Raw genomic sequence first — 21619 nt, forward strand, 5'->3', positions numbered from 1 at the left:
GTATCTTTCATGTGGCTTGTTCTGCACTTGGAAGTATGCCAATGAGTAAACAGTTTTAATTCCAAGGCCTGTTCCCAGTGCCTGAATCTACCACCAAAATATATTTTATACTACTCTTTCTGGCTATCACCTATCATCTTTTTCCACTGACCTAATCATATATACACTCATAACCCAGGATTTTTCCTGTGCCCAAGATGCCCCTAAATATAAATAAAGGTTTGGTAGGTGGTAGTTTTTACTGTAAAAGGACTAGAGTGCTTGCTGTCCTCTAGAGACCAAGTTTCTGGATTTCAAGGTATATATTGTTGGCTGAGCCAAAAAATATGTTTTTATAAAAAAGAGTTGGAGTGGGGGAAAGAGAAAAAGGTTCTATGGTCCTTGTCTGAGTTTTCCTTCTACTGGGGGCCTTCATCTCATTGACTTGTTGTATATCACCAAGCTATCAAGTCTAATGATGAAAAAAGGAACAGAGAAAAATGTGCTTTTGGCTGGGTTTTTTTTTTTTTTAATCTAAAAGGCCATGAACTTTGTCAACTGGATTGACAAAGCTCCCATTTATGGGATTTATTTATGCACACTGATATACTCTGTATGGGGATAGGCTTCTTCTAATTCTCTTTTCTATGAGACAAGTGTCACCACTGTTCATAAAAAGGTGGTGGTGCAGACTGCAATGTTCTGACATGCTGTCCATCTTGTCATCTGCCATATACCTCTCCTGAATTAACTCTGTACAAGTGTTATGCTTATGTCCTTGTGGACTAGGCCAAAGAAAAGGATGTTAATGTGAAGAGGTGACAGGTTCCAAGTAGAAGTAAATGTCACCATCCACTGACATATTAACGTTCTTGAATCAGATGCAATTTAAAGTTAGTCATGGAGTCTAAAGGATAAAGGAAGTTACTGTCAGTCAAAGGCTTCTGGTTTCAAAGCAGAGTGGAAAAAAAACAGAGCAAAGGACCCTGGGACTAGAGACAGAAAGCATAAACACACAAAATATGGTCTATCCTGAGAAACTCCCACTCACCGATCATTGAATCACAGGATCAAGTCTTAGAGATTCAAAAATACCTGTTGTGTAGATCAAGTATTTCTTGATGCTGCAAATGGAGGAACATCCACCCATGACATCTTAGCCCAGTCCATGTAGTTGTCAGCAATTCACAGTCCCTTTCCTGAGGAGTCAGGGAGAGTGTGTGGTGACAATAGGTAGCACAAACTCTGTGTAGTCAGTCTGTAAACTAAAGAGACAGGGTAGTCTACAGGTCTTTCAGTGTCCAGCAGCCTGACTGAAGAACTTCCTTTGTGTTATTAACAACTGAGTTTTCACTCTTCTCTACTACAAGGGATGCAACTGATTTATAACCATGGGGATTCCATGGCTATTCTACAATCAGTTGGTTTTAATGTTTAAAGGCCTACCAGAACTACCTTTATTTCATTAAGTGGCACCTTACTGCATGTCGACCTGTTGAAACCAGCATCAGTAAGGGTGGCCAACTCAAGCCTAAATATTTGCCAGGGTCCCACCTAAATTTCATCTTTGCTCAACTCCATCTCATTACTCCCAGCTGTAGATTTCTTGGTCCATCCTAATTCATATGAATAGACAAGTTGCTGCAGAAAGGCCTTTCTCTAAAGCACAGCAGAGGAGAATTTAATGTCCTCTTGCCCTTTAATACTGCAAATACGTAAAACTAAAACTCCTCTCTCTTTGCTTCGATTTCCTCCTCCCTCACCTCCTCTCTGTAGGTTTGGAACATATCAGTCAGCAATGGCTGCAGTTAAGATAATGAAACCCACTAGTGAAAACTCCAAATCACATCATCCATGCTGAAACATCTTGTGATATACTGAGGACTTTTGAATGTTCCCCTCCTCAACATGCATTGAGGCTGCTCATGATGAAGCTCATCAGGAATTAGCTATTCCTAACCAATAGAGAATTCATTACATTAAACACAGTAATGATTCAATTGGGTATGTAAGAAACTGACTGCCTGAAGCATGGCAGTTGTTAGTTATCCAGGACCTTGAGTCAGCAAGCCAGGGTAGCTTCTTGGAGGAGCCATTATTACGCACCATGAAAAATGAATATATTTATTGACTTAAATTGCTTATGTGCTGTGTGTGAAATTGGGTTTCTTTAGGAAAGGAACAGGGGAGCAGATTTAAAAAAAAAAAAAAAAAGGTTTTTGTTACAGCCCAATGGAAACAAATTGAATTCCATCTCAGCAGGTGCCATTGGATACAATGGCCTGGGTTCTTGTATTTTGTTTGTGTTTTTTGTACTTGAGGGAAGTGCTCTGGCCATATTGCTTATTAATCAACTCAAAGAGCCAGGCAGCGGCACAGACAGCTGCAGCGGCACAGGAGCTAGCAAACAGAGCTCTAAGCAGGGGAGTTTGAGTGGGAGTTCTGTTGGAGGAGAAGGTAGTTGTACTTGGTTTTGTATTTTTAGTATTTGTGTGTGTGTAGGGGCTTTGTGCTGGGAGAGCAGCTGAGCCCTGATTAGGGGGTGGGGCTTCTGACTAGGGGTCCTATAAAGGTAGCCAGCCAGCCAGTCAGGCAGTGGCACAGGAGCTAGCAAACAGAGCTCTAAACGGGAGTTTGAGTAGGAGTTCTGTTGGAGGAGTTTGGATTGTGGTGCTTGTTTGGGGTTTGCTTTTGCTGGGGGGGGGTGGTCTTTTTGGTGTGCCTTGTGTTTCCCAGATTAACAGGATTTATGTGGGAAGGTGATGACAAATATGGAGGCAGCTGTGGGAGTGACTCCTGTAGTGGAAGACACATTGAGGATGACTGGATGTGGAAGCTGTGGTATGTACATGATCCTGGAGGGGGGAACCGGTAAGAGTTTTTTCTGCATGAAATGTCGTCTGATAGAGCTGATGGAGGAAAAGATCTGAGGTTTGGAGATTCAGGTGGAAAGTCTGGTTGAGTTTAGGAAGGGGTTTGAGCAGATGATGGAGCAAAGATATGAGGTATCTGAAGGGAAAAGCTCAGACTCATGGATGGAAGCAGGGCTGGGGAATTTTGAGGGGAGACTGGGTGAGGAAAGTGGTCAGTGGAAACACGTGACTCAAAGAACCAGGCAGAGGAAAAGACAGGCTAGTGAAGGAGAAATAGAGCTTAGGAACAGGTTTGCAGAGTTGGAAAATGAAGAAGGGGCTCAGCAGGTACTTGTTGAAGGTGGAAGGGTAAGGAAGAAGAGAAGAGAGGCTAGTCCTATAGGAAAAGCGGAAGAGTCAAGGGAGACTAGACCAAATATGAGCCCCAGGAGGATACAGGATGGGTTGAAGAAGATTATAAGGGAAAATAGGAATGGAAAGAACTTGCAGCCAGAGGGAACAGGGGAGAGACTGGAGAATAGCACCGTCACCAGGAAAAGGCAGGTCTATGTGATCGGGGACTCTTTATTGAGAAGAATAGACAGGCCTGTAACTAGAGCTGATCCAGAGAATAGAAGGGTGTGCTGTCTTCCGGGTGCTAAGATACGGGATGTAGACCTGAGGTTGAAAAGGATCCAAAAAGGGAGCAGGAAAGAATCCCCTAATTATCCTTCATGTGGGAACAAATGATACGGCTAGATTCTCGCTGGAAAGTATTAAGGGAGACTATGCTAGGCTGGGGAAGACGCTTAAGGAAATTGAGGCTCAGGTGATCTTTAGCGTGATCCTTCCTGTTCCTAGAGAAGGGCAACAAAGGTGTGACAAGATTATGACTGTCAACATATGGCTTAGGCAGTGGTGCTATAAGGAGGGCTTTGGGATGTATGGCCACTGGGAGGCATTCACGGACAGAGGACAGTTCTCTCGGGATGGACTTCATCTGAGTAGGGAAGGAAATAGACTTCTAGGATCGAGGCTGGCACAACTGATAAAGAGAGCTTTAAACTAGGAATTAGGGGGAGATGGATGGGAGATGTCCAGGAAATCTCCACGCTAGATTTTAGCATTGAGAGGGAAGACGAAGTAAGAAAGGATACAGCTGTGGGTAGGAGAATGTATATAAGGAGCGAGGGCGGTGTGGATACTAGTCTAATAGGTTATACTGGCTGTAGAATGACTGTGCCTAATAGGGTACAAAATGTGAGCGAGGCCAAACAACAAAAATTAAGATGTGTATACACCAATGCGAGGAGCCTAGGTAACAAAATGGAGGAACTAGAGCTACTGGTGCAGGAAGTGAAACCAGATATTATAGGGATAACAGAAACATGGTGGAATAGCAGTCATGACTGGACTACAGGTATTGAAGGGTATGTGCTGTTTAGGAAAGACAGAAACAAAGGTAAAGGGGGTGGAGTAGCATTGTATATCAACGATGAGGTAGAATGTAAAGAAATAAGAAGCGATGCAATGGATAAGACAGAGTCTGTGTGGGCAAAAATTACATTGGGGAAGAAAACTAGTAAAGCCTCTCCTACGATAGTGCTTGGGGTGTGCTATAGACCTCTGGGATCTAATTTGGATATGGATAGAGCCCTTTTTGATGTTTTTAATAAAGTAAATACTAATGGAAACTGCGTGATCATGGGAGACTTTAACTTCCCAGATATAGACTGGAGGACCAGTGCCAGTAATAATAATAGGGCTCAGATTTTCCTAGATGCGATAGCTGATGGATTCCTTCATCAAGTAGTTGCTGAACCGACTAGAGGGGATGCCATTTTAGATTTAATTTTGGTGAGTAGCGAGGACCTCATAGAAGAAATGGTTGTAGGGGACAATCTTGGCTCAAGTGATCATGAGCTAATTCAGTTCAAACTAAATGGAAGGATTAACAAAAATAAATCTGCAACTAAGGTTTTTGATTTCAAAAGGGCTGACTTTCAAAAATGAAGGAAATTAGTTAGGGAAGTGGATTGGACTGAAGAATTTATGGATCTAAAGGTAGAGGAGGCCTGGGATTACTTTAAATCAAAGCTGCAGAAGCTATCGGAAGCCTGTATCCCAAGAAAGGGGAAAAAATTCATAGGAAGGAGTTGTAGACCAAGCTGGATGAGCAAGCATCTTAGAGAGGTGATTAAGAAGAAGCAGAAAGCATACAGGGAGTGGAAGATGGCAGGGATCAGCAAGGAAAGTTACCTAATTGAGGTCAGAACATGTAGGGATAAAGTGAGACGGGCTAAAAGTCGAGTAGAGTTGGACCTTGCAAAGGGAATTAAAACCAATAGTAAAAGGTTCTATAGCCATATAAATAAGAAGAAAACTAAGAAAGAAGAAGTGGGGCCGCTTAACACTGAGGATGGAGTGGAGGTTAAAGATAATCTCGGCATGGCCCAATATCTAAACAAATACTTTGCCTCAGTCTTTAATAAGGCTAAAGAGAATCTTAGGGATAATGGTAGCATGACAAATGGGAATGAGGATATGGAGGTAGATATTACCATATCTGAGGTAGAAGCGAAACTGAAACAGCTTAATGGGACTAAATTGGGGGGCCCAGATAATCTTCATCCAAGAATATTAAAGGAATTGGCACCTGAAATTGGAAGCCCATTAGCAAGAATTTTTAATGTAAACTCAGGAGTAGTACCGAATGATTGGAGAATTGCTAATATAGTTCCTATTTTTAAGAAAGGAAATAAAAGGGATCCGGGTAACTACAGGCCAGTTAGTTTGACATCTGTAGTATGCAAGGTCCTGGAAAAAATTTTGAAGGAGAAATTAGTTAAGGACATTGAAGTCAATGGTAAATGGGACAAAATACAACATGGTTTTACAAAAGGTAGATCGTGCCAAACCAACCCTAATCTCCTTTTTTGAAAAAGTAACAGATTTTTTAGATAAAGGAAATGCAGTGGATCTAATTTACCTAGATTTCAGTAAGGCATTTGATACCGTGCCACATGGGGAATTATTAGTTAAATTGGAGAAGATGGGTATCAATATGAACATCAAAAGGTGGATAAGGAATTGGTTAAAGGGGAGACTGCAACGGGTCCTACTGAAAGGCGAACTGTCAGGTTGGAGGGAGGTTACCAGTGGAGTTCCTCAGGGATCGGTTTTGGGACCAATCTTATTTAATCTTTTTATTACTGACCTTGGCACAAAAAGTGGGAGTGTGCTAATAAAGTTTGCAGACGATACAAAGCTGGGAGGTATTGCCAATTCGGAGAAGGATCAGGATATTATACAGGAGGATCTGGATGACCTTGTAAACTGGAGTAATAGTAATAGGATGAAATTTAATAGTGAGAAGTGTAAGGTTATGCATTTAGGGATTAATAACAAGAATTTTAGTTATAAATTGGGGACGCATCAATTAGATATAACGGAAGAGGAGAAGGACCTTGGAGTATTGGTTGATCATAGGATGACTATGAGCTGCCAATGTGATATGGCTGTGAAAAAAGCTAATGCGGTTTTGGGATGCATCACGAGAGGCATTTTCATTAGGGATAAGGAGGTTTTAGTACCGTTATACAAGGCACTGGTGAGACCTCACCTAGAATACTGTGTGCAGTTCTGGTCTCCCATGTTTAAAAAGGATGAATTCAAGCTGGAGCAGGTACAGAGAAGGGCTACTAGGATGATCCGAGGAATGGAAAACTTGTCTTATGAAAGGAGACTTAAGGAGCTTGGCTTGTTTAGCCTAACTAAAAGAAGGTTGAGGGGAGATATGATTGCTCTCTATAAATATATCAGAGGGATAAATACAGGAGAGGGAGAGGAATTATTTAACCTCAGCACCAACGTGGACACAAGAAGAAATGGGTATAAACTGGCCACCAGGAAGTTTAGACTTGAAATCAGACGAAGGTTTTTAACCATCAGAGGAGTGAAGTTTTGGAATAGCCTTCCAAGGGAAGCAGTGGGGGCAAAAGATCTATCTGGTTTTAAGATTCTACTTGATAAGTTTATGGAGGAGATGGTATGATGGGATAATGGGATTTTGGTAAGTAATTGATCTTTAAATATTCAGGGTAAATAGGCCAAATCCCCTGAGATGGGATATTAGATGGATGGGATCTGAGTTACCCAGGAAAGAATTTTCTGTAGTATCTGGCTGGTGAATCTTGCCCATATGCTCAGGGTTTAGCTGATTGTCATATTTGGGGTCGGGAAGGAATTTTCCTCCAGGGCAGATTGGAGAGGCCCTGGAGGTTTTTCGCCTTCCTCTGTAGCATGGGGCATGGTTGACTTGAGGGAGGCTTCTCTGCTCCTTGAAGTCTTTAAACCATGATTTAAGGACTTCAATAGCTCAGACATGGGTGAGGTTTTTCATAGGAGTGGGTGGGTGAGATTCTGTGGCCTGCACCGTGCAGGAGGTCAGACTAGATGATCAGAATGGTCCCTTCTGACCTTAGTATCTATGAATCTTTTACAGGATGTTTATATAACACAAATCAGCAGTCAGCTTCTGAACATTAAAACCCTTGGCAAGGAATTTCAAATAAAGGCATGAAAGAGGACCTGAAAAGTAGGATAAATGTCCCTGGAAAAGGCATTACAAGTGTAAGTCCTAAATAGCTTCTGAGTGTAGAAAGGCTGTTTTAAAAAAACCCAAGCAATCAACTACATTAATTCACTGAGAAGCGGTAGAGTCTAGTAGAAGGAGCACAGGGCTGTGAGTCAGGCCCCTTGTGAATTTTAACCTGTTTTATCACACTGGCTTGTTGAGTGGCCTTATCCAAATCACTTAGGCTGGGATTTTCAAAATAGTCTGAGGGAATTAGATGCCTGATTCAATAGGAGTTGGGTGCTTAACTCCCTTGGATGTCTTTGAAGGTCCCAACCTTATCCTCTCTATTGCTGGGATAACTACATTATTGATTCACCTATTATCCTTTGGGGCTGTTGGGAGGAATAATGCTTGTACTGCATGTTGAACATGTAACCTCCTGTGAGAGTGCCAAGCAGCCAAGCCTTGTCCCAGGGAAGTCAACAGGAGCAGGACCTTTTCCCATTATTATGTCTGCAAAGCTGATTTTCATGTCGGAGCTAGGCCCAAATGTCACCATTTCCACTCAGGGTCTGGGATGGTTGGCAGAGAAAACCCTGGCAGCATTTCCCACAACACTTCATGCATTTGCCAGCAAAATCACTTTTTTTTTTTTAAAGAAATGAAGAATTCCCTTTAGTGGAAAGAGGCAAAACAAAATGGTGGGAGAACCAGAAATCCTTTGCTACTCGCCAACTCAGAATTGTTGCTGATGTAAACTTTTTTCACACTGCTTTTCCTGGATTCTTCCTTAGCTAGGGAACTAAATGTCATCTTCCATTAAACAGGGCTCACATGCTAGATCATTTAGCAAGGAGGGGGTCCCCCAGCTTCTCTGTCATGGCTGTATGTTTATTAAACTACTGTCTTTGGACCAAACAAACATTCACATCAATGAATTTCCACCAGGGATGACTTTAACCCTTTTGATTTTGAAAAGATGACGATGGGGGCAACTCATCAGTTACCACCAGTCATGTCTTAGCTTAAGCTCTGATCACTTATGGAGTAACCTTTTGCATCAATAGCATCAGCATTCTTTAGACTAAGCCCATTTTGTGTGCCATGTTCCTTGGAGCGACCTCCCTGCCTCTGCCCATCATGCCGCCAAACCAAACATCAAGATCACCACATAGTTAGCTAAAGAGGTCATGCTATCCAACCCCACCCCCACATTCTGCCTTTGTGATGTTACCAGAACAGGATGATTTCTGAGAGAGACAGGCTCAGCTACAAAGTTGACAGCAAAGAACTGGCACATATCCACCTTCCCTCAGAGTGACTTATTGCTGCTTTTTCATGGCAAACCTAATTTTTGCCAGGCTTTTAAAACCTTTGCAGCCTCCTTAGCTATAAGCTTTTGAAAAGCATGATACATGAACTCTTAGCAGAGTTAGCATACAGTTCTATGCCCAAAATCCAATCCAGTGATGTATCTCATGTACCAAGCACCATCTTTCTTTTCCTTACGGCCTTCCTTGAATCCCATCTCTTAAAACAGTCCCTTCTCCCTTCTTCTCATCAATAATAAATCCCTCTCCAGAACTGCTCCCTTTTGTCTGTCTTGTGTGTTTGTCTGGTCTTATGTAGATTTCAAGATCTCCAGGATTAGGAACATGGCTTGTCCATACAATGCAGCACAAATTTAGACACTATTTGAATGTTTCAATATATCCAGGATCATGAGTAATAACTCAAACAGGCAGATGGAGTGCAAAAAGCCATGGTCCATATAGGGTTAAACCATTGAGCCTGTGAAGGATTACACAGTCTATAAGGCAGCCAGCCGGCTGTGCCTGTATATTAATCATAAAAAGTGCCGTCTTTATAGTATAAATGTTGTGTATTCACGGTGGTCTTTTGACATTGTGTGTGTTTTTTCAGATGTCAGCCCTTTGCACTCTTGATAAAATAATCCATAAAGTAGCTCTGCAGCTCCTCTTGCTCTGCTCACTCCACCAATTCATTTCTGCAAAGCTGTTTGACATCACATCTCTCTGACTTTTCTGGCAAGAAGGATGAACTATAAATACGGATCCCTCCCACCTCTGTCAAGACAGGCAAGACAAACCTGAGGTTGGAAACAGAGGGAAGGGAAAGCCTTTTCCCTCTGATCCTGCACTGCACCTTCCCAGACATTATTGTGGTTTCTCTCCCCCCACCACCTTGCTCCAGAAAAGCAGCCCCATATGTGTTCCTGAGGATGTCCAACTCATTCCTTCTTCAAGCCACCACTTCCTCTCTTCCTTCTACAGGTAGCACAAGCTGCAGCCATAACACTGGAAGGGCCAGGCTGATACTGGTGCTGCTCTGTACTGACTGGCAGGAAACAACCCTTTCCAACTTGGTCTCTGAGCTACTTCAATCCTCTGTTCTCACACTAAACGCATTACCAGCTCTGGGATCTGGGCTTAGCTGTTCCAGGCTGGTACATCTCTTCTCCTATTTTGAGACACAAACAGTATGGTCCCGCTGCTGTATGCCGGGGTTGGTCAATGCCTAAGTTCAGATGACACCAGCCTCTTTTGACCATTCCCAAATCTCTGACACGGTGGAGCAGACAGATCTGTGACAAAATGAATTGTGAGGCCACGTACATGTCTCGCCAAGGTGTACTCAGAGCAGGATACAAGCTGGTTGGGAAGTGGTGCCCTAAACCATATTTCTGCTCCCCTGATTCTCAGCCTGATATAACCTATAGCAGCCTAAGGCTGCTTTACATTACACCAGCTGCTGCATTTCTCTAGGGACCACTCCACTGGCCAGAAATTGATGAAGCAGAGTGTATACCAGCTCTATGCCCTCCAATGCCATGCCTGAAGGGATGCACCCTAAGTCTGGAAGCAGAGGCAGTTTGCACTGACTGTAAATCTGCTGGGGATTCCCCCTAAACCAGAAAAAATCTTGGCTGCCTTGTTTGCATTGTAACAGCAGAGCAAAAAAAAAAAAAGGATGGATCAGGGGGCCAGGATCTGGCCCTTGATAGTGAAGTTGGGTGGAAGTGAAAGAGGATCACCATATGGGTCTGAGTAATGCGAGACAGAATTTGCTGTCAGTGGGGGCTGCAGATGATATAAAGTGCTTATTTTTTGGCAGGTAAAATCCACAATATAATGAAAGAAGTAAATTTCTCTCAGTGCCCCAACCTTGTCATACCGGTCACATCTTTGATCATTTAGACAATGCACAGCAGTTAAGCCCTTTAAGAACAATGCCCTCCAGGATATCCCTACCACCATCCTGCAATCCATCACGTAGTTCTGCCCAGAGAACCTGCAGAAGAGAGCTGAGTGACTGACACCACGTGATGGAACAGAGCATGGGAGATCACATCTTTAGAAATGGAACAAGAGAAGAGACAATCCTCTAAAAACAGCAGGCAAAAAACCAGAGCATTCCATCATTAACCCTTTCATTCAGGCAACAAAGAGATGCCAGGTAGAGCCCTCGCAACCTGGTTTTTGGCAGTCAAATGGCTGGCAAATTTTGGGTGATACATTTTCCAGGGTAGTAAACATCTGGAATCCACTTCTCAGGTCTTTCTGCGGGATTCAAACTCCCCAGCCCCAAGGTAAGAGTACAGAGAACTGACATCTACTCACATAATGAACAGGCTGTGACCTTGAAAGAAAGATTTTGCAACTATGACTAGAGGGGAGAGGGCTTTTTTAAAGTATCTAATAATTACGTGTGTGTGTGTACATGCGCGCGCCCACACCCACACACAGAGTAAATGCCTTATCTACAAAGTGTTAACTAATCAATAAGTATTATTCTTATTTTACAGATAGGGAAACTGAGGCACAAAAAGGCATTGTGACTTGCTCTAAGTCACACAGTAAGTCAAGGGACAAGTCAGGAATAGACCCCAGAAGTTCCTGGCCCTGCAGTCGCTGTCTTGCCAGAAAGTCCCATGTCGCTCTTTCATCTTTTCCCATCATGAAGGCTCATATAGTCTGCAGACCTTAGCACACTTTTCATTTCATTGAAATCTTGCTTTGAATTCGTGCTAGGCTAGCGAGAGCCGAGCTGGGAAAACACAAACATCCTCTCAGCTCTTTCTTTTCCAGACCTTTCTGACAGTCATTCTGTCTCTAATGCATACTACTGCCTTACTCTCTCTGTTTCTAAGCTGGCCTTACATATTGCATTTCCCCTAGCCACTGCAATGAAAGCTCCCTACTCCCAGGCTGTGCAGCATGATGTGTCAAGATTTTTCTTCAAATATCCAAGGAGGGTGGCATCTTACAACTAGCGGTCAGATGAAAGAGCTGACTTAACGAATCAGTGGATTCCACCAGGCCCAGGCTGATGGCTGGATTCACCATGTCTTTGGATTCTTCATGTTATGCAGCTGAGCAGGGACTGCACAAGGTTTTCATGGGCTCTGGGCAAAGTAAGGCCTATTGGGCAGCTACCTAAAACTTGCACAGCACATCTGGAGGAAGGCTATTTTGGCGAGGAGGGTGGTCAAGGACCCATGTTATTAGGTGGGTGTAGAAGGGGTTTAGCAACTCAGGTGGGCAGATCCGGGCAGTGATTATTACTGGGGTAGGGGTCAGAAAGTTTTCATCAGTAGCAAGGGAGGTGGTAGAAAAAAATATCAACAACAGGAAGTGGGGTGGATTGGTTTCCTGCAGTTCATCTGCTAAGGGAAGCACTGCAGGGGCCATCAGGCCATTGGATGGGGGAGGACTTGGGCTGTTGACAAAACTGTGGAGCCACAGGGCTGGCACAAGCTCTATTGGGTTTTTCATCACTTTCATGGTCCCTAGGTGGAAGCATTAGTAGATTAACCCCTAAAAAAATTTCCCTTAGCCAGCCAGCAGGATCCATGCTGAGCTCCAGCCAGCCACTGCTAACAGAACCCTCCCAGCATCCAAGCTCTCTCTTCCTCCCAACACAAAAGCATGGTATTCTTGGCGACCTCCCGTTTAGCCCAGCCCCACTCTAAACATGAGCCACAGGCATCCAAAAGCACTTGATAAAAACATCAATAATCTTTTCAGAGCTAAAGATCAAAGGGAAATTTGCTTGGAGCATCGAATTTTAAGTCTTGAAAAAGAGCCACTTGAGCATCAACATGAGATTAATTAGATTCCAATGGAAGCCTTTCAAACACCAAGATCCAGCCAGTTCATTGTTAATTACAGTTCTGCTGTTTTATTTTTTTTAAAAACCAGTCCTGCCACCCTCCAGAAAGTTAGTGTTTTTATACATGTGTGCGCTTTGTGGTGGGAAAAGGAGAAGGAATACTCAACCAGGCAGAGCAATTAGGCTATGTAAAGCACAGATAACGGAATAGGCTTTCAGCCGCATCTTTTCCATGCGTTCCATGCACAGCTGAGCAAACGATTGGTAGCAAATTCATAGCAGGTCCTGCACCCCAATGAAGGATTGTGCTGCATCCACCTGGATGAGATGCAGCAGCAGAAGTGCTCCCCAGGCGTGCCAGGGCACTCCGAGAGACATCCCCCATTTCCAGTCTCCCTCAGAGGCTTACAGCTTCTTATAATACGTCTACAATGCACGCTGCTCCCGGCAGCATGTAGAGTACACACTCTGCACACCCCCTTAGCACAGGTATAAATAGCAGTGTAGATGGCGAGGCACTGCTTAGGCGAGTAAAGCTATGCCTGAACCCTGAGGGTATAAACCCTATACTGCTCCCTGCATATCCAAACAGTGCCTCCCCTGTCTACACTGCTATTTTTAGTAGTTGAGTCCTGCTGCTGGAATCTTAGCACCACCCTCTCCAGGAAAAGCTCCAGCAGTGAGGAAAGACTCTAGCCATGGGGGAAGCCATCAGAGAAAGGCTTCAGCAGCTCCCCGCTGCTGAATCCTTTCCCCCATCACAGGTAGCTGAGCTGCCGGAGCCTTTCCTCGCTGCAGGGGAAGACTCCAGCAGTAGCATGACTCTGGCAGGGGAGAAGCCACAGGGAAAGGCTTTGGCAGCTCCCTATTGCTGAAGCCTTTCTCCACTGCCTCCCCCTGCCAGAGGCTGTCACTAGTGTGCCCACTACACACTGCAGTGTAGACGCAGCCTGCCTTTCACTGCTACCTGTACCCTACGCACCACCCCCAGTGCTGTGCAGTGTAGACATAGCTCAGGGTTGTGTGCAATGTGCACAGCCTAATATTTAGCCTTTCATGCTGTTCAGGAGTTTTATTCAAGCAGCTAACAAGTTTCTCCAATGTATGCATGATGCTAAATTTGTACATCTTCATTACATAAAACCAAGTTGGCACATGGCTTTTTGACTAGAGAAACAACCAACCGCAAAGAATGGAAGTCGAGTCTACCCAAGACAGCCTGTATGTCTCCTCCATAACAGGCTGCAGAAATTCTCTTCAAAATGGCTGCTGAACTCTGCACGCAGAAAACATTTTTTGAAATGTAAAGGTAAAGTCTACAATAAAAAAATCGGCATTGCCATTTCATAGCTGTAATCATCACTGGGTAATTGCTACTAGTTGTTCCTGGACTGTAGATTGGTCATGATGAGCAGCTCATTGTATATATTTGGTAGTCAAAATATCAAGCTGTGGGGTTAGTTCTAACAGATCATTAAATCACTTGGTAGCTTTCTGTTTCCTGATTGGCTAATCCTAACTCAGGTTTCTGGTACAAATGTTCACATTTATGTTTTTAATATTCACCATCCATGAATATACTCCAGTACTGGCTTAAAAGTCACTCTTTGCACACAAAACACTGCTAAAATCTTTGTGGAAAGCAAAACAAAAAGGGGCGCGCGCGCACACACACACACACAAAGTGTATTCATTTAAAGATTCAGATAGATATTTGCAGAACGCTGTTTGCCGTATTTGCCCAGCTTTGCTCTCAATAGACCAAGGAGACTAGGCATTGGGTTTGCAAAATGAAAAAACTGGGATTGATTTGTATTCTGGATTTATTTCATCCAAACCGCCAAATTGTGGGGGAAGTTGGGTTCAGATAAAAGGGTCCAAGACTTGCTTATATATATTGGGAAATAGGGTGGTTGGGTTTTATTCTTTCCCCTTGAACACTATAATAGGAACTATATGTTAGAGTGGTAACACAAAGGCCTTTCATCTATGAAGACCTGAATCTAAATCCTAGGTTCAGGCCACAAGTGAAAATGAATTTATTTTCATTATCCTGCTCCCTGATATGTGCATTTCATAAAAACACCCGACGACTGGCAGACTGTTCAAGAAATGCTAATGACTGAAATAATAGGGGAGGAAGAGAGAGTGTAACTGGGGGTAGAAGGTAGCTCACGAAAGCTTAAGCTCTAATAAATTTGTTAGTCTCTTAGGTGCCACAAGTACTCCTTTTCTTTTTGGGGGTAGAAGGTGTGTAAAAGTGTTTTGCTTAGCTCTAGCCAATGGTAGTAGTTGATCCCTAAACACATTCAGCAAAATATAAAAACAGATGATAAAAATATTAACCCATTTGCAATTATAGCTGGGCAAAAAAAAGTCAGTGATTCATTTAATTTAAGAAAATTAAGTTCAAAACTGATAAACTTGTACTGAGTAGACATTTAGCAAAGGATTCATGTATTGGAGGAATAGTTCTTATGAAGGCACAGTATGATAAGGATCGAATCACAAAAACCTTTCCATATAGTTTATTCTCAAAAAAATAAAAATGCAGTTACTTATTGACCAAAGCTGTTCATGAATTCAGGTCAAAGTCAGCAAATAATTCTAGACCAAAAGAAATCGGGGAGGGGGGGAGGAATTCTGAAAAATCAAAATGTTTAATTTCAATTTTCAAAGTTAAACTTTTCAACTTTTCATTTACAGGATGGCTTGCCTCTAAGGGTTGGAGGGCCTGAGACTACCTAGCCCTGAGGACTGAAAGAACACCACCTGAGAGGGATCGAGTAAAGAGCAATGGAAGTTGCAGTAAGGGGGGGATGCCCAGCAAGAATAGGAATGGCTAGGCATGATCAGGCTTCAGAACAGTCCTGGGATTTGGGACTAAGAGTATGTCTACACAGCAAAAAAAACCACAGCAGAGAGTCTCACAGCCCAGGGGGCTTCAATGTCCAAGCTCCAGAGCGAGCCAGACCATATACATGGCTGTTTTTGTTACCATAGTGGGAGCCCCATAAGCCAGAATCTGTTGACCTGGGCTCTGAGACTCACTGTCACAGGGTTTTGAGTTGTTGCTTTTTTCTTTTCTTTTTTTTTGGTAGTGTAAACATACCTTAAGAAGAATAGAAGCTGAGAGTAGCCTGCTAAGATAGGAGAGACCATAATCAAGAAGGGGAAAGAGTGTAAAAGCTCTGCAGGCAGGGAAGTTATATTTGACTGCATAAAAATAAAAAATAAAAAGAACCACACCAAGCAGCATGGGTACAAACTGAAGGGGCTGCAAAGCTCTCCCAGCAGGGAGGCCTGGAAGTAGGAAGACAAACATTTGTTTGTTTGATTTTAATTTGGGACTTTGAGTTTTATTTTGTGTTTGTTTTCTGTGAATAAATCCAGACCCCAAGGAGGGTGTTCTGATCATTGAAAAAAGCATGTAGAGTCTATGTAAGCAGCCCTGAAGAGGGGAAACAGAGGCAGGGACGTCCCTGAGTGACTTTTGGCCACAAGCGGGTGCTCAAGAGGTGCCCAACCCTCTTACAGTTTCAAAATGACATTTTGTTCTGAAATTTTATATATTTAACCCCAAAACACATAAAAGGGTTAAAAAACACCAGAAAACAAGGCATTTTGTTCAACCCAAAACATGGGGGTTTTTTTCCACTTAGGTGAGAAAAACTGAAAAATTGTTGTTTCAAGTTGACTCAAAATGAAAATGTTTGGATTTTTTTGGTTCGGCCACTGAACCAAACAATCAACTCTTCACCAAACTCTATTTGCCATCCCTTTTCGTATGTCTATCTCACTTCTGGTTTGTGCAATATCAGTTTGAGCACCACAGAGCACCTTGACAAGTACATGTGTGCGCATTTGTACAGGCATGCGTGACCATCCTATACTCGAACCTGTGACCTGATACTTACTCAAGGCAAGTCACGTGATATTAAAAATAAAGCTAAAGGAAATGCAACTGTATGGTGGATAATATAAAGAAGTCAGGAAATTCACAGCTTAAGATATACAATTAGAAAAAATACAACAAGAAAAAAAGTGAGAAATGAAAGAAAGGAATATTAATTAAATGTGCCTCTTAGGTTATTTTAGCTTCTCTGTTGTAATCCCTGCCATTTCCAGCCCCTAGTAATTAATATTTACCACCTACCTAATACTCTGCATCTTCAAAGGCCAGATATTGTGTTACTCTATCGAACACTCCTGTTGGGTTGGTAATTACTAGTGCTAGAGCTGAGTGAAATTTTTCAGCTAAAGTTCTTTGAGTGGCGGGGAAGTTGGCTGAAAAGTTCAGATTTGGGTCAACCAAACATTTCATGAATCCACTGAACTGTTTCAGCGAATATATATATATTTTTGTGGGGGGAAGGAGGAGACGGGGATTTGCTGAAACAGTTCAGTGGATTAATGAAATGTTTTGAGAGAGAGAGAGAGAAACCTAAATGTTTTGTTTCAACATTTTCAAAATAAAACAAACATTTTCTTTTTGATTTGAAATTACTTTTCATTTTGAAATTTACTTCAATTTTGTTACTTTTAAAAAGTTTTAAAATGCACAAAAGGAACCAAACAAAATGTTTAATTTCACGTTGAACAAACATTTCGGTCAACCTGCAATGGATGTTTTGACATTTCAGTCATCAAAAATATTTTAGTTTCAGGTTGACCCAAAACAATTTTGTCAATGGTTCGGAACAACCAGCAAACTGAAAATCAGTCATTTGCACAGTTGTAAGTGCTATCCCTATATTACAAATGGGGAAACTGAGGCATGGAGAAATTGTGACTCCCCTATCATCACAGCAGGAATGAGTAGCAGTAGCAGGATTAGAATTCAGGAACCCCGCTCAATCCATGGAACCACACAGATTTCTCATTCATCCAGATCTAGCCAAAATCATGAGTTGAGTCAATTCCAGGATGCAAAAAAGAAAACGATGGTTGTCTCTCCGTTCAACATGGATATGAATCTTTATAAATTATCTCACTCTTCCTCCTTTGTTTATTTATTTGAGTATTCCTTGGGATCCAGACAATAAAATCTGATATTGAAAAGACTACAGTGAATTTGACGGTGGCTCTAGGTGTTGAGTTGTATTCTATGCAAGTCTTATGCAAATATTGCCAAGAAAATGCAAACTGAATACCCCTCAATATTCTCTTGCCAACTATTAATTCTTTAAATCAAAAGTTGCATGATACTGGAATTAATCAAGTGACTGTTTAACATACTTCAGTGAACACATTCAGCATAATCATCATGTTCAAGATTTTCTACTCATTGTACTTGGAAGTTTTAGATTTTACAAATAGCTTTTTATCTAAATTAGATTTATTCATTCTCCCTCCACACTCCCCTTTTACTTCCATGCCAGACACTACAGTCTAATGCATACCTAACAGATAGATTGTTTCTAAGTGGAAATGTGTATTCTGGGTTCAAATTCTGGTTTGAGTTACAAGTGGGGTTCACCTTTACAGCCATTTGTGCACACCATAAAACCACAGCAGCAAGGAAAATTTCAAAGGAATGGAGCATGCAGGGAGCAGCCTGTCTTTACGGAGGTGCAGTGGTAGAGCTGTAAAGTGAATGCATTTTGAAAACTCAAAAAAAAATCGTATTGTATTCAACGATGATAAAATACAATGTACTAGTTGTTTCAAGGAAAGGTGCTATGGGAAAACATCTCAAAGTGCTTTACAAACATCAGTGAATTTAGCCTCCCAATGTCCCTATAAGGTAGGTATTATTGTTCCCATTTTACTAATGAAGAAAGGAGATGCAGAGAGGTTTATGGCTCGGATTCAGTGAAGCATTTACTCATATGCATAAGTCCATCTCTCTTCAGCAGAGCACTTAATTACATGGTTAAGTGCTTTGCTGAACTGAGTCCCAAATTCCTTTCTGAGGTTACACAGATAGACCGACAGAGCCCAGACAAGAGCCTGAGAATCTCTTGGCTCTCTGCCCTGCCTCCTCTGGTGTCAGAAGCGTACCCTTCTTTTCTTGCCTGCAACGATGTCACTCCCTTGAGAGCAGCACATTTTTCAACGTCATCTTTTCCTTGCTAATTGCTTTGAGGCGGTCATCTCAACGCACAATCCATATACAAGGAGAGACATGAAGATCACAAACATGCCACTAATGGGCGACGGTCCATCATGCATCTCAGAAATTATCTTCTTAGACTGAGTTTTAATTTTTTTCTTTTATTCAAATTATTTAGTTTTCCAGTCAGTAGCAAAGAAGTGGCACTAAGCTTGTGACCATGAACATTTTGTCTGAGGATGGGATCAGACCCTTCCTGATGCCTGGAAGCAAAAGGCAATAAACCAGGTAAGACTTATTGCTGAGAAGTGTCTAGTCCCCAGGCTAACATGTTTTTGTGTGGACCTGTGTCCCTCCCGCTCACTTTTCTCTGACTGCTAATGAAAGCTATTTCAAATGAACGTTTATCATTATCATCACTATTTAATATTTATATTACCATAGCACCAGGAGGCCCCAACCAGGGTCAGGGCTTCATTGTTCTCAGTGCTGCCCCAAAGAATTTACAATCCAAAGGCCCAGCCAAGTCTCTTTGAAGTTAGGGGGAAACACTCCCACCGACTTCAGTGGACTTTGGATCAGGTTCTAAGCAGCTTTTGAAATTTGTACTGGAGGATGCAGATGAAAGCATTATGCACAATTTTGGGCAGTGACAGACCAAACAATGCCATTTTCCAATTTTTATTTCCATCTTTTTCCCCCAGGTCACCCCCACCCATGCCCCCACACCCATATCCACCTTTATTTTTCACAAAGCTTTATCAGCATATGGGACTTGCCACTGTGAGGTGCTTAATGAATTCAACTCCTGTTAACATCAGTGGTAATTAAGGTGCTCAGCCCTTTTCAGGACCTGCTCAGCACTTCACTGCATATGGGCCCATAGTAAATATGGCTGATATTTCCACCAACGGGTTTAGCAAGTTAGTTTATTTGCATATCAGAAAAAGTAATGGCTGTTTACTGGGAATGACAGATAAGTTTTACCTCTCTGTTCAAACACATCTAATTGTCTTCTGTCACTAGTAAGCAATTTAAGAAATGCTGGTGTAGGAAGAATAGGATAATGAAGTTCCTTTCATCCAACACTTACATGTAATTTACTTTTAAACCAGCTCCCCTAGGAAGTGGCACAAGCTGTGACAGTGCAGAGAATATTTTAATGGGTTTGGCAAGAAGTCAAAGCAGAAAAAAACTTTCCATGTTTTATTCCCAGATCCCAGTAGGCAATATTTCAAAGCGATAGGGCAGGGGTGAAGAGGAAGATATTAAACACAGCATAACTAACAAGGGTCATCATGATGAAAAGGAGGGGAGAGTTACAGATGAACCGGTTTTAAATATCTGCTTATTGCTTTCCCTTACTGTTATTAATGCAAGACAATAAAATATCAGGAAGACTTAGGGAAGAAAGACTGGCTATCAGGGTGGTTTATGTCCCATTCCAAATCTTGAAAAAGAACGAACTTTTTTCTTCCACTCACCTTATATATATTTACATATATAGCACCACAGCTGCCCGGAGCACCATTGAGATATTAACATTAACACATTAACATAAAATCTGTGCTTGGCTCCTGAGTCTGAGCCAGGATTTAGGGAGAGAACCTGTCTGATGATAATAGACAGCACAAGATGAGTTAGTCTGGGAGGTATGGGGCCAATTTAAAAACAAACAAAATAAAACCTTTTCCTGTTATGAGGGACTAAGAGTCATCCAAATAAAGGATCACTTAAAAAAAAATCTTAAAACTCTTATTCCTCTTCAGACCCTCTATTAAAAGTCTCCAAAATTGTTCTCATGTAGCCCAGGGGTTAGTTTTTCAGCAGGGCTTTGAGAGCGGGACAGAGAGAAAGAGAACACATTCAATGCAATCTGGAGACTGTAGCTGATTTTCAATGTCCAAAGAAATTTTGCTAAGAAATGGTTGGTCAGCTCTCGCTATTTATGATTAATGGTAACCCAACGCAAGGCAATGGGGATTAATCTCCAGGAAAATATACCATGCCATCTCCCTTTGTTGCAATGCTACATGTAGTCTCATAAACCAGCTTAATTTCATTCAAGTATTTTACTTTGCAGCTGCTGTTAAATTGGATCCCCTAAGAGGATACAAGTTCGGAAGGATGAGAGGGCAGAACAGAGAATGTTTCTTAAATGTTATTATCCACCACTTAGGGCCACTGGGGTAGCAGAGTAATTAGGGAATTGTGGAGTATTTCAATAAAGGCTCCATTTTTCTTTTTGGAAACTATATTTCAGAGAATTTGTCGCATTTATAAGCCCCAGCAAGAATTTCATATGCAATAATCCCAACCTAATCATTTCCTCACTAGGTCATTTCTGCTCAGATTTATGGTGACTGAAAGGGTAATAGTAAATAATAGCATGCCAGGCATAGGGCCAGGACTGTGCACCATGGCTACCATGGTTAGCACCCCCTTATCAGACAGGCTTGAAACAATAGATTTTTGCTGTTACTGATGATGTGACAATCCCATCTTTCTACAGAAAACGTCCTTGCTTCAGTCTGCCTGGTGCACACGCGCCACTCTTTCCATGAAAAAGGACAGTATTAACACCCCTCAGAAAGAATAAACGGTTTGAAAATCCTGTACCCAGTTCTGTTTCTTAGCAAGCTCTTCTGCACAGGAAAGAGCTGCACAAGCAAACTGACAGAAATACAATGACTCACAGCATTTGAGAAATGAAGCTTCAGTACCGCACACACCCATATACTGACTCATAGCACAGAGCTGGCATAATTGCCCTTCAAAAGGGCACACATTATAAAAGCGGAAATACCACTGTAGGCCTGTAGTTTCCCACCTGGGTCAGTAACATTAGCATCGGAGTGAAAAATGGTTGGGTGTTAGGCTGAGGTTAAACCAGGGGATGATAAACATCCTAAAGCATGCAGACTGTGACCAAACCCCTGCTCTCTAATCCCCCTCTGTGGTTCAAACTGCAGAGCCTGTGGGTTGGGGGGGAGCCTTAACGGATAATTTGTGGCCTGCAGT

This window comes from Dermochelys coriacea, chromosome 8 (genome assembly GCF_009764565.3).
Source record: "Dermochelys coriacea isolate rDerCor1 chromosome 8, rDerCor1.pri.v4, whole genome shotgun sequence".
Lineage (NCBI taxonomy): Eukaryota > Metazoa > Chordata > Testudines > Dermochelyidae > Dermochelys > Dermochelys coriacea.